Source organism: Octopus bimaculoides, chromosome 7 (genome assembly GCF_046866305.1).
Source record: "Octopus bimaculoides isolate indiv1 chromosome 7, ASM4686630v1, whole genome shotgun sequence".
In the NCBI taxonomy this organism is placed as follows: domain Eukaryota; kingdom Metazoa; phylum Mollusca; class Cephalopoda; order Octopoda; family Octopodidae; genus Octopus; species Octopus bimaculoides.
This window is the reverse complement of record NC_142934.1, coordinates 5,903,164-5,918,660: the sequence shown is the minus strand read 5'-3', so window position 1 is coordinate 5,918,660 and position 15,497 is coordinate 5,903,164.

Genomic DNA, 15,497 nt, shown 5'->3' with positions numbered 1-15,497 from the left:
AAATCCTTTAAGGTGGTGCTCCAGCATGGCTGCAGTCAAATGACTGAAACGAGTAAAAATATTTATATTTACGTATGTAATATATTCTTTTATTTCTCAAAGACACAACGTACTGCCGGCTATCGAACTCACGACGTAGCGATCTTGATCCGACTACACCCCGACCACTAAGTCACGTGCCCACACCTAAAGCCGAAGTAACAAGAGAAACTAAAATAGTCATGTGGAAAATCTATGTAAAAACCTTTTATTCTTACTCACAATAATTGTAATTTACGTTAATGCAACGGCATTTTTTATTGTAGTTTATAAAAGTTGCATATTTCAGTTCATCGTTTTGTTTTTAATTTTATACAAATTTACGAATCTCCTGTGAATAGTAATTGTCAAAGTGTAGTCTGTCTTATAACCAATCGTGTAAGAGGAATTAATCAGCGATTTGTGTTTTCTCGTAATTATTTAAACGTTATCATTATAAATTTTGTTTTCGTTTCCTGTAAACAAGAATATATATTTATAACACTTTTGAAAAAAGAATCATTGCATCGAAATGGTAAATTTAATATTTAAACGACATTAATTTCCTGTAAAAACAAAAAAACCATAAATACAAATACAGTTTTGCGAATGGAACTGTTTTATTTATTGATTTTTGTGGCATAAAACTAAATCGATTTATTGAATAAAATCAGCGTAACACCAGGATCTTGTGTCAGTTGGGTGGTGATCGTCGTAATAATTTTCTTTGGTTAATCACAAGTCAAATATTAGAAAACGACAGTTTGTTTTAACGGTTGAATGTAGTCGAAAAAATCTACCCCAATTTATTACTGGTATCTGTTTTATCGAAGCAACACAGATGATAATCACTACGTATTCATTTAACTTCGGAACGAAGACTGAAATACATATGTTATTATATAGTGCACAAAAGATGTTGGGAATTCTATTAACAATGGTTCGAAATCTTGGTGGAAGACGAGCAACTTTGCGGAGAGGTGTTTGGTCGAGTAACTTGACACAACTGCTTGACTGGTACTAATTTTATGTAGCCTGAAAGGATGAAAAGTAACAACGGCCTTAGCGGAATTTGGACTCAGAACGTAAAGAGCGAAAAGAAATGCCGCTCGACTCTCTAACAATTCCACCAGGTCACCACCTACGTATTTCGTTAACAATATCCTCAGGAATGGTGTACTAGCTAGCTAAGATATAATTTCAATTAAATGTATTATTATGAAATGTAGAATGGAGCTGATTCTAAATCAAATAGTCCAACATAAAATTAATTAACCAGCAATCAATTATTCATTAAAATGGCAGATAAATGTTAGAAACGTTGTATGTGTGTGTGTGTGTGTGTGTGTGTGTGTGTGAGAGAGAGAGAGAGAGTGAGAGAGAGGGAGAGAGAGAGAGAGAGAGAGAGAGAGGGAGAGAGAGAGAGAGAGAGTGTGTGTGTGTGTATTTGCTCTCCCAAGTTCTAAAAACCGGTGTTGTTTGTTTCCGAGAAAAGGGGGCCGATAGAATAAGGAGCAAATTAAATCCTAAGTACTGGGGTGAATTTGTTCGACGAAAATCCCTCCAGAGCCGTCTGTCAGCATCACTGCAGTCCGATGACGGTAACAAGTGAAAGAAGACAAAAAGAGGAATGTGATATTGATAATAATTAGTGAAAGAAACGAAATACGAGGTAGTTATGGAAGAAACAGCGAGGGAATCACATCTCATTACATCACAGGAGTTCATGACTGAGTCGAACACGAACAAATCCAGCAGATACCATTTTAATGAACTAGCCGACAAAACATGATTTTAGTTGAATAAATATCTTAATGTCTGAAGAGTTTCCAAGGTTATAATTTTCCGTTGTATTAACCCCATATTTAAAGTTTATATTTACAGTATTTATATCTCTATAACGATCGATTTCGGATCGATTTCACCTCTGATTTGAATCACGAATAGAAATGAAAATGATGAGAATGCTGTTTAAATAAAAATATTGAAAATATTTACGCTAAATAAGAGGTTAATAATCTGTAAAATTACAGTCTTATTAATGATGATAATCAAGGTGATGCCGATGGCGACCATGATGATAATTATCATGATGATAATGATGTGGATTTTTAATTTAAACAAGAACTGATAGGAAATAACGAGAAGCGTTGTGATTTTTCCATGAAATTATGGAGAAGAAGCAACCACATTATTGAAGAGATTTTAAAATATATTGTAAATAAAATATATCAGTAGATAGAGCCATTATTAAGTTAATGATGTGGTCTAAGTTAAATTACCTCTAACTTTAGGGAGCGTAAAATGGCTCAGTCTCTGAAATACGTTTGTAGTGAGAGAAGGTTGTATGAAAAATAATTTAACAATTTTCCTGTCCAAAACACTTTTATCAGTTTGTTTTAAACGTCTATGAGCATTTTCAGAATTTTAGAGATACATTTTTTCATGCACTCAGAGTAACACAAAGCTCTGCTTTCATAAATTCCAAGCTACTCTGGTGGCTGAAACAAACTGAGTATGTGCATCATATATGATACAAGGACGCAGGAAAAAGGTTAAGTAACTAAATTATCAGGGATGGAGGGACATAGAATTAGCTACATTCCGAATTAAGAATGAATAGAGTAGATATAATAACTTATAATCTGCAATAAAATCAATATTACGGTGTAGACTATGTTATGTTTTTGTAATAATTTGCATAGCCTCAGTTAGTTCTGGTGCTACAGTGTGCATCTCTTTATTGAAAGAAAGACTGAACAACGATTGAATTGACACACAAATTAGGAAGTTATGCATATAAAGTATAATTTCAATATAGAATATTTAAATTACTAGAAAACGTTGAATGCGACATATATAAACCTGTACATATGCTCGGTAACATACTTACTTATGAAGATATTCTGCTATGCATGTACACACATTTTCAATTGAAATATTATGCCTGTGCCAGTGAAAAACTACTGAGATAATCTACATCATCATTTATCATCGACATGATCCGAAATATTAATCCCGCTATGAATGGCATTCTTAGGATAAATAGATACGGGGTGTTCGGGTTAAATTTCTATAGAAGGAAAAGAAAACACAATATCTCATCCAAAAATAAAAGGCGTGGTTGTGTGGTAAGAAGTTTGCTTCCAAGCCACATGGTTCTAGGTTCGGTTCTACTGAGTGGTACTTTGTACAAGTGTTTGCTATTATAGCGTCGGGCCGACCAAAGATGTGAGTGACTTTGGTAGACGGAAACTGAAAGAAGCTGTGGTTGTGCTTGTCCAAAAAACTCAATGAGTGTCATTGCAAAGAGATTTTCGCTTTTGAACAAGAAATTTTATCTCAACTCCCCATCTCTCTCTCTCACTGTACACGCGAACACACACACACACACATGCATGCGTGTGTGTATGTATACAATTCACCACACACTAGAAATACATATACGTACAATCATACTCATACAAGCATAAACATACATATGCATACATTCACACAAACACAAAGGCCTCGACCAAACAAAACCACTATGAAAAATAATTCAACTTTTAACCTTTGTGTAACCATGTCGCTTTGACAGAAATTGCTGTGGCCAAAATACTGAGCACTGAATTCTTTTACACATACATTTAGCCTTTTGCTTTTATCATTTTTGTTTTAGCTTTTGCTTTCTTTAATACATACACACATATATATATACATACACACACATACACACTAAGATACGCACACATATATACATACAATTCACCAGACACTAAACAACCACATACATACTCTCACATACACACAAATAGTTTACCCAAACATTCACAAACACATACACATACATACAATTGACACTTACACAAAAATACAAGCAAGGCTGGCCCAAGCAATTTTGGCTGAATGCGTTTATCTTTCGGTATCTTGTGTCGCTAAAGTGTAGGAAGTATGTTTTTTTTTTTAAGGAGCATTTTTATATAGATTTTTTTAAACCTCAAGGAGAACACCTTCATGAAATGTCGCAGTATAGGATGTGGTTTCCTTGAGAGTGCCCCCCCCCCCTTAGGCGCGGGACCCGACTGGGAGCAATCGGTCCAATTGGCTTAAGGCCGGCCCTGACTGCAGGTGGAACCTTTCCTATTCAGGTGAAGCGTACAGTTTCGGAAGCGAAACGCTTGTGACCCTGATATACTTACTGATGATACGAAAGTGTTTCCGACATTGCAATGAATTCAAAAGAGTTTGCAGTTCTTCTCATTGGCTCTCGCAGTTTCTGCGTTGAGTAAAGCATCTCCGATGTTTATTTCGTATTATATTCGAAGTTTATTACTCATAAATTTTCCAAAGTTTACTTAACACTACATGTTTCATCTATTTTTCATCCGCTGGAATCTACTGTTCGTCAGTGTGTCACAGTAAAACAAGTAAATTCAATGCCATAAAACTTATTTTCGTTTCCAAAAGTAATATATGTGATTGCAATTTTATTTTTACATTTTATTTTATTTAAACCTTTCTGTTGCTGACGCCATCTTAGCGTGCATCGTTTTGGGTGAAAATTAATAGAACATCTAACGAAATAAGAACAGAAAGTACGGCAGAACGAAAGAAGAAGAAATGGTAGAAAGGAAGGAATAAAAGGAAACGAAACGAGAATATATGATGTAGAACCCGGTGTAAATGAAAGTAATAAACATGATAGATATCGTGTAAGTTTTTTAACCAGAAAGAAATAATTACCATTTCTGCTGAAGGCAAAATAAATCCCCAGAAGATAGAGATGAGCAACTGAATAGATGGTAACATGCGTATCTGAATGCGAACCGATAAATGTATTTCAACATATATGCGTATTGTATGAAAGTAATGCAGTATACGATATGCGGGTGTATCTGTAAATCGTATTACACACACGTATATAAGTATGCATTTTTGTGTAGTTCAATTTATCGTCGCTTGCTGTGTTTGTGTGTATACAAGTGTGTGAGTGAGTGCGTGAGAGTGTGTATACATCTGAATGTGCATCGCCATCTGCATTTTAACTTGTGTGTTTGATGCATGTAGTTTAATACAATTTGACTATACGCATACGGTGTGCCACTCTACCATCTATTACTCAGGCATGTATATGTACATCTTTGTGTATAAATGTGTATAAATGTGTATCTGAGTGAGAGAGGGGTAGCGAGGGAGAGAGAGAGAGAGAGAGAGAGAGAGAGAGAGAGAGAGAGAGAGAGAGAGTATGAGAGCGTGAATGTATACATCTGAATCAAAATCTGAACGTTCAAATTCTTCTATCAAACGAACTGGTTACACATTGAATTTACTACGCATCTATTTCCTACACAACCACTTTCAACCTTGCAGTTACTCTCAGACAGTAGCATCACGACGCAGTGCTTTACAAGACTTTGATTTACATATGCACAATCCATTGAATTGCCTGTATAGACCGTCTAATGGACTTCCGTGTACTCACTTCACTCAAATAGATTAGGTCGACTCCAAGCAACGCTAGAAGACACGCAGTGGGATCAAATCCGTGACTTCTTGATTAAAAAGAAAACAATGCAGCCAGGCCTTCGCACCAATTCACGTACATACAAACGATGCACACATATTTCCACTTACATTACATGGTTACATTCTACACCCTACTGTTTGGTTGGATACATTGATTACATACACCCAATGCATTGTTTATATATATATATATATATATATATATATATATGCACACACACACACACATATAAATTTATATATATATATACATACATACATATATATATATATATATATATATATATATATATATATATATATATATATATATATATATATATATACATATATATATAATATATATATATTATTATGTGTGTGGGGATGCAATGGTCCAGTGGTTAGGGCAGCGGACTCGCAGTTTCGATTCCCAGACCGGGCGTTGTGAGTGTTTACTGAGCGAAAACACGTAAAGCTCTACGAGGATCAGGCAGGGGGTGGTGGCGAACCCTGCCGTACTCTTTCACCACAACTTTCTCTCTCACTCTTTCTTCCTGTTTCTGTTGTACCTGTATTTCAAAGGGCCAGCTTTGTCACTTTGATTTTCTGTGCCGATCGCCTTGAAGAAGGGGTATGATACCATCTTATGAACCGAACCCTCGTTTTCAAATCATAATGTAACGATCACTTTTCATTCAGTTAAATGATCGGAGAAACTTGTCTTTATTAGTTTCAAACGATTCCCGTAGATTTAGAACAGACAACCACTCTTTTCTCCTTCAAATCGGATATCAACTGCCGCAGTATGCACTGGTCTTCCTTTATTGCCGACCACAACAATGTTCGTGTGTTCTTTGTCGATAGAAACAAATATTTCGCAACAGCAGAAGAGACCAGTTATGTTGTATCATACCGAAGGCACAAATTTCATGCAAGATATCAAGTACAAATGTGAAAGTCAGTGACCTCGTGGTTAGGGTGTTGCTCTCACGATCAAAAGATCGTAGTTTCGATCCCGGAGTGAGTGGCACCTTGTGTTGTTGAGCAAAACACTTTATTCCACATTCCTGTCGTCCATGCTGCTGTAAATCCATTCTACTATAGGAACAAGGCCTGAAATTTGGAAGGAAGGGTTAGGTCGATTACATCGACCCCAGTACTCAACTGGTGCTTAATTCATCGACCCCATAAGCATGAAAGGCAAAGCCGACCTCGGCGGAATTTGAACTCAGGGCGTAGCGACGGGCGAAATACCGCTAAGGAAGCTGTCCAGGGTGCTAACGATTCTGCCAGCTCACTACTTTCCCTCTGCTGTAAACGAGTAACTCGCGGTGGCATCATTCGAAAGCTAAACCAATGCGAAGCGCATTGTGACCAGCGATGTGTGACAGCGTCTGATAGTCTAGTCGATAAGAAGTAAAAATATCTAATGTTTTTTTCAACCTACATCTCAACGAAGCTTACTTACATGGAACATAGATTAACGCCATCTCAATCCAAATTTAAAACTCTTTCAGATTAATAGCAGCATTTATATACGGATCCTCACCAAGGAAAGATTTCTAACTAAACTAATAAGGGAGTTCATTTGTAATGTACAGGTATGTTCTCCCGAAAACTTTGTTTCTTTTACATGATGTATCGGTGGATTTGTGCATAATTTATTGCATAGAAGAGGATGATATAGCTATCGATTAATAACAAATGGAATCATATTGCGTCTTACATACTGGCGCTGGCCATAAATTACCAAGATGTATGTGTTGCCAAATTATAATGATAAGAAATCTTAAAATGCAAAGCAGTATCTTTCTAAGAAAGAATGTTTATAATAGGCTTCAAAACTTGTTAATGTTGCAGCAGTTATATCAGGCATAAAATCTGCAGAATTGTAGATTCAGAAGAATACGCTTATGCCATTTGCAAAGCAATGTTTTCAGGTGTCGTAGATATTTTTTAAAAGCTCGTTTATTTGATAAATAGACTTATTTTTGTACAGCTTGTACTAAGTTCAGTCTGATAATATAAATAAGCTAGAATCGAACTACGATAGCCGCAGACGTGACTGTGTGGTAAGAGACTTGCCTGCCAACTACTTGGTTCCGGCTTTAGTCCCAGCGAGTGACGCCTTTGGCCAGTGTTTTCTACTATAGCCTCGGGCCCACCAAAGCCTTGTGGGTAGATCTGGTAGATGGAAACTGAAAAAGCCCGTCGTATTTATATATATATATATATATATATATATATATATATATGTGTGTGTGTGTGTGTGTGTGTGTGTGTGTGTGTGTGTGTGTGTGTGTGTGTGTGTGTGTGTGTGTGTGTATCTATGTGTGTCTTTGCGTCCATGTTTTCCCCACCACCACTCGACAACCGGTATTGGTGTGTTTACATCCTCCTAAAATACCGCCAAAGAAGGTGATATAATTAATTACTGTCGTAAACCAAGAAGATAAATAAGTAATGTGGTCGATTCATTCGACTAAAATTTCTTCAAGGCGGTGCCCCAGCATGGACGCAGGCTAACGATTGAAACAAATAAAAGATTAAAGAACGCATCTTTGTACGGTGTTCATATCGAAATGCTTTCTGTTCGGCAATTTAAATATATTTTTATTTAAGTTATTCATCAAATTATTTCTAACGTATTTAGTTCTTTTTTACTTTCTTTCGCTGACGCTGTTATGTTATTCTCCAAAAAGATTGCTATTTTTTGAGTGGTAAGTTTCCTTTCTCGCTCTGTAAAGTATATTTACACCTATTCAGACTTTATAATTCGATAAGATGCTACAATAATAACAGCAAAAATAATTTATGTCTATTGAAATAAAATGATTACTCTAAATTAATTGTCGTACCGTAACATTATTGACTTGAAACGGAAAAGTTTTCTTCGTCAACAGAGTGTTCTTTAAGTTCCGTTTTATCTTCATAAACATTCAGAATACGTGAGCGTTTGTGTGTGTGTGAGAGCATTTGTGCTTGAGTGTGTGTGTGTGTGTGTGTGTGTGTATGTGTGCGTGTGAGCAACATTCAATCATTTCTAGTATTCTGCAAGGTTTTATACATTTTGATAATGGCAACGAGTCAAAGTTTCCCTTTGAAGTAAAACATGAAATACCAAATAAAAGCAAGTCGATACGTTACAACCAAATTGATATCCAGCACGAGTAATAGGGCACGATAATCTAATATATGTATATGTAAGACATGTATTTCCCCTTCGCTATTATTCTTAATGTCATGTTATGTACCATTTTGTTAATCGTAAAATCGTCAATATTCACAATTTCCGATGTACAGTATACGAGTATCTGCTTTTAGCCTTAAAACATGTTTTTATCGCTCGTGACCTCACGGCGTTAATCGAATGTCATTCGAACACATATTCACATATCTGAAAAAATGCACAGTGTTATTTTTTTTTCTTATCTATTAAAGAGATATGTATCAATCAATAATCGATTAAGGTTTTTTTTTTTTCCTAAAAAAATACAGCGTTTTATTTTTATATCAGAAAGAAAAGACTGCATATGAAAGCAAGAAAAAAAAGTAAAACTGTTTATTATGATAAAGTTTGGAAATAAAAGATATATACATTTTATTGTTTATTAGTAGGTGGAAAGTTCACTAGACATCAAACATAAGATATAATATCAGTTATCTTATGATATAATATCAGTTATCTTATGAATTTTAGGTTAAGAAAAATAAATTGGAAGCGAAAGAAAATTGGAGAACACAAAAATGAAATACACGATTTATATTTACAAGAAACAACATGGAGGTTTATAATAATAGAATTTATAACATTATAATTTTAATAGGACATGAATATCTCAGAAAATAAAAAATATGAATATATTGGTAAAGGAATAAAATAAACGAAACATTTTAAACATCTAACAGTAAATATGAACGAATAATAAAATTTGAAACCAAAACTAAATAAAAAATAAACGTATGCAGCATGAAAATTTAACTTTCAAAATTTATATAATTAAATAGAGAAAACAAACAACGATGAATAAAAAATGGATTGAATGAAAAGAAAAATAATCAACTTGTACAATTAAAAAGTTTTGCAAAACAAAATGAAGATAAAATAACTAAAAGCGAAAAGCAAAAAAAACAAGAGAAAATGAAAAGCACTCTTCTATAAAAATAAATGGCGAGTAAACCTGTGAAAAAGAAGAGGTCTTTCTGAGGTTCGAAATGTCGTTAAAATCACGAACAATAACGTTATCTATTACCTCAGCTGTTATATAATGTATTAGTTTCATGCGGACAGTTATTGATTGTTGCTGGCTTCTTCTTCCTTTTGCCTTGTTGCCTTGTTTATTCGATTAAGGTTTTATATATATATATATATATATATATATATATATATATGTATATATATATATATATATATATATATATATATATATATATATATATATATATATATACATATAAATATACACATATATCCATATATATATACAAATACATATATATATATATATATACATATGTATATACATACATACATACATACATATATATGTACATATATATATACATACATATATATATATACATATGTATATACATACATACATACATATATATGTACATATATATATACATACATATATATACATATATATATGTATATATATATATATATATATATATATATATATATATATATATATATACATATATATATATATATATATATATATATATATATATATATATATATATATATATATATATATATATATATATATATATGCTGAGAGAAGCGTAGAGTGAAAGATGAAAGGAGAGGAAGGAAAAAGTAAGAGAGATGGAGGGGTGAAAAGGGGAGAAATGGAGAAAAGGTGACCAATGAAAAGATCGGGAAGACTAAAGTCAAATCGATACAGCATAAATCTGGGCTTTTCTCCTGTCGAAATTTCGTCATCTTTCTTTCACCTTCTCTCCACCTCCGTTACTTGCACTTTGTACCACCACCACCAGCAGCAGCAACAGCAGCAGCGACACCAGCAAGAACAATAAAAACACCAACAACTGCAGAAGCAACTGTAAAAGCAATGGTAGTAGCAGCAGCAGCAATGAAGGAACCTCTACACCAGTGGCTCTCAACCATTTCTTGTACCTATTAACCCCATTGATTCCAGTTGGACCCTCATAACCATTCACTGTTTGAAATAATCATACTATATCTATGAGTAGAGGCGCAATGGCCCAGTGGTTAGGGCAGCGAACTCGCAGTCGTAGGATCGCGGTTTCGATTCCCAGACCGGGCGTTGTGAGTGTTTATTGAGCGAAAACACCTAAAGCTCGACAAGGCTCCGGCAGGAGGTGGTGGCAACCGCTGTTGTACTCTTTGGTCCCAACTTTCTCTCACTCTTACTTCCTGTTTCTGTTGTACTTGTATTTCAAAGGGCCAGTCATGTCACACTCTGTGTCACGCTGAATCTCCCCGAGAACTACGTTAATGGTACACATTTTCTGTGGAGTGCTCAGCCACTTGCACGTTAATTTCACGAACAGGTTGTTCCGTTGTTCGGATCAACTGGAACCCTTGTCGTCGTAACCGACGGAGTGTCACACTATATCTTTATAATTAAATATTATTGGAAATTACATTAAAAAAACCCTTAGAATAGTTTGTCTATTTTAGAAGTATAATCAATTTATTGCGCATTAATTTTAACAAGAAAACTTTATATGGACCCCTAAATATCATATGAGTCCTGGTTGAGAACCATTGCTCTGTGTCGTGTTTCGATCTCCAAGAAAAAGCAACCAGTTCGCACTAGTCACATTGTGCTACCTTAAACAAGACAGGACGCAATCTGGATAATAGTCTTGATGAAGTTTCACAATGTAATATTGGATGGTCATGGCTGGATCCGTTTTGTCATTTCCTTTCAGTTACCGTCAACCTGAAATAGTATTGATAGTTAAAGCATTATTTTCATTTTTTTCTTTTCATTTTTTTATTTGTTTCAGTCACTTGACTGCGGCCATGCAGGAGCACCGCAGTTAGTCGAATAAATTGACCCCAGGACTTATTCTTTGTAAGCCTAGTACTTATCCTATCGGTCTCTTTTTGCCAAGCCGCTAAGTTACGGGGGCGTAAACACACCAACAATGGTTGTCAAGTGATGGTGTGAAGACAAACACCGACACACAAATATATATATATATATATATATATATATATATATATATATATATATATATATATATATATATATATATACATACATACATACATATATATATACAACGGGCTTCTTTCTGTTTCCGTCTACCAAATCCACTCACAAGGCTTTGGTCGGCCCGAGGCTATAGTAGAAGACACTTACCCAAGGTGCCACGCAGAGGGACTGAACCCGGAACCATGTGGTTGGTAAGCAAGCTACTTACCACACAGCCACTCCTGCGCTTGTTATATCTAAATTTACTCTCTTCAAAGTCCTATTAACAAACAACACTATTTTCTTTTAACTTCTCCAATATTTTCTTCATAAATACATAATGTACGTGTTTGGTGTCAAAATGAAATTACGATAAATTTATAATTACCAAGCAAAATTGTGTTTTGTTTTCTCATATCGTGTGTTGATCACGTGATTTTATCGCTTGCGTTTACTTCTCTTTTTTCTCTAAGATTTACAATACAATACGCCCTCCGTTGCTGTATCAGCAGCAAAGTCGACACTTAATCATTTTCACACACTTTCAATATATATTCAGTTGAAGACTCTTTCACATTCTCCCTGTCTTTCTCATTCCACTTCTCACTTTTTCACTCTCTCACTCCTCTCTTCTTTTAAATAAGTCGTTTTTTTTTTGTCTCCTTCTTAACATTCTGAATGCGCAAGGTTTCAAAATATATTAGATGATTAAAATTAATGCAATAATTATGCACCAATTTTCACATAACATCACCTCAAAACCTGTATTTCGTCAACTGTTCAGTGAATCTCTATGATGGGTCTATCCTCTGTTGTTCAATATTCTCGTCTGCCACTCAGCGAACTTGTCAATGTCCGTCTCATTTGTTTTTTTCTTCTACTGTCTTTTCTTTTTGATACATTGTCTCTATGCTAGCTGTCATTGTTTGTCTGTTTCATTTGTCCGTCCACTTCTCTATGTGTTTTTTTTTATATATGTGTATATCGAAATTGCAAGGATAATCTGGATCTCGACTGAAGAGAGAAAACTCCGAATGATCTCTCCGTGTTTTCTTTGTATCGTCTATCCGGATGTTTTGTCCCTTTCTTGTATCGCCTGTCTGGATGTTTTGCGTTCTTGTCCCCTTCTGTATTATATATATATATATATATATATATATATATATATATATATATATATGTGTGTGTGTGTGTATGTGTGTGTGTGTGTGTGTGTGTGTGTGTGTGTGTGTGTGTATTTAAATCTCTACAAATATATTGTTGTATACATGTACGCATACTTACGCGTGCGCACGCACACACACATATACACATATATACATGTATATGTATACATACATAGAGGGAGAGAAAGAGAAAGGGAGATAGGGCGGGGAGAGGGAGAGGGAGAGAGAGAGAGAACATTTTTAGAATGAAAAGTTTCACGAAAGAATCTTTGAAAGAAATAAATTTTGGGGAAAATACAGAATATTCGAGAACGCAGAGGAAATATAAATTTTATGTTTTGGTTGTCTTTGATTGATGGTTATCTTCATCTCATGTATTGTAGGAGTGTGTGAACGAGCAAGATGATAAATCGGGAGGCTGTGGGCGGTTGAACTGTTTCGGCTTCATAATGAATGGACATCGGAGATTAGTATTGGAAATATCGGTAAGAAGGATTTTATAAAAAATTTCCCAAGAAAACTTCCAAGAAAATAAATTGTTGGCGTTGAGAAGATATAAGTAAAATTATCTATACAATATAAATAGAAAAATTAGGAAAAATGGAAAGAAATGGAGGGGCTTTTTTTAGGAAAAAAAATATGTAGCCAAAACTTCCAGAGAAATGTTTGAGAGACGGAGAGAGGTGGGGAAGTGAGAGAGGGGGAAGGGGGAGAGAGAGGGAGGGATTAAAACATCGTGCATTCCTCTCGACTTCGTCAGCAGATATGCGTGCACACAGACGTCCACAATCATACAAACATATATGTATTGAAGTATGAATGTGTGTGTTTATGGTCGTTCGTACATATATATATATGTGTGTGTGTGCGTGTTTGCGTGTGTGTGTGTGTTTATGTGTTGCCTTTCCAACTAATACACATGCCCTGACACCCAGAAACACTTTTAACGCGCGTACACATGCACACATATTCATACAAACACATACAAATACACACAGACACATTCATTGAGATGTGCCTGGATAATACACACATTCGTTTGGTGACACGATTAAGGTCATAATCTCTATGTGTGTAAAGCATACACACACAGACACACACACACACACACACACACACACACACACACACACACACACACACACACACACACACACACACATATATATATATATATATGCATGCATACGAATGCAAGAAAGTTATAATCATATTCACGCATATGGATACATGAGTTTAATCGCATATGCACACGTATATATTCGTGCACATAATATTTGCATATATGCATGTTCACACACATATGCATTTATTCAAAAGGATAAAAACACGCCTACACGTCTTTAAACAACCTGTCATCCACATTCACATAAATATGTGTTCAATCTTTCTAAACATTTATTTTTGATATAACTCACTTCATACTGGGGACACAGCCACGGGGGACGTATGTAAGTATAGCAAAATTTTAAGAAGGCAGTTATCAGGATTAGCACAGTTGCAACGAATGCAGGATTTTCATTCTGGTTGTTAATGTTAAGAAGCCATTGAGCTCTGTGATTTCTGAAGAAAGAAGTTAAGTTTTGTATGCTAACTACTTAATGATATTAAAGCTGTGGATGTTCCTTTTCTATTCGATTCTGTTCCAGACAATATTTGAGACTCCTGTACTGTAAAGGACAACAAAGAAAAAGAAGAAGAAGTCTTTAAATTCAAAAGATGTCGATTGATAGAAAGCTTAAAGGAGTGAATATCATAGTCCAGAAGAAAACAAGACGATGGTAATAAGTTCCAAAGGGCAAGATTTCTAGGAATGAGTAGAATGAATAAAAACCCAACTTATTAACAGGACACTCAACAGAGAAACGGCGCGCTTGAGAAGAAAAGTTGACATCTTTTTAATGAATTGTGATATCTAGTTTAAGAGATTCTTAGTTTAAGAAATTCTTTTTGCTTTAGTTATTTTACTGCAAAATTTTGTTTTCTCTTCATGTGTTTTGGTACATGATTTTCTGACATGTATCTATTTAGCAAAATAACGTATATCTCTTCAGCTTTGAGCTACGTTGTTGAGAGAAACTTCTAAAGATGGCTTCACCTGCGTACAATATCGATAAGCGCGTACAAATATCGGAAAACATTTTTCGCAAGTTCTTAGGTAGGTGGTTAGAATCTTTATGTATGTTTACCAATTTCTCATTTGATTTATAGTAAGGCTTAAATGTATTTGTACTAAAAAAAACAAACTATCTAAGAAATAACAACGGTAGGTTTAGTTTCTGCAGCCGTACGTACGGTGATACTATTTCAATGGATTTCATTAAGTTTACTGGTTCAATTTATGTCTTTTCGACGTAACCTTTCTTCCCTCTAAATCCCACCTCTTACGAATAGAATGTTTTTTTTTCCATAATTGGTAAGATGTAACTTGAACTGAGATGAGAAAAGTGGGTGCCATCATCCGAACTCATAACCTAGGTAAGAACAATAAACTGCTAATCATAGAGTAGTATCCATCCAGACACACGAATAAATATACACACTCATAGATACACATGTCTGTGTGTGTATGTTTACATATTCGGAACAATACACAGAACAAAGAGAAGAGATTAATAATGGG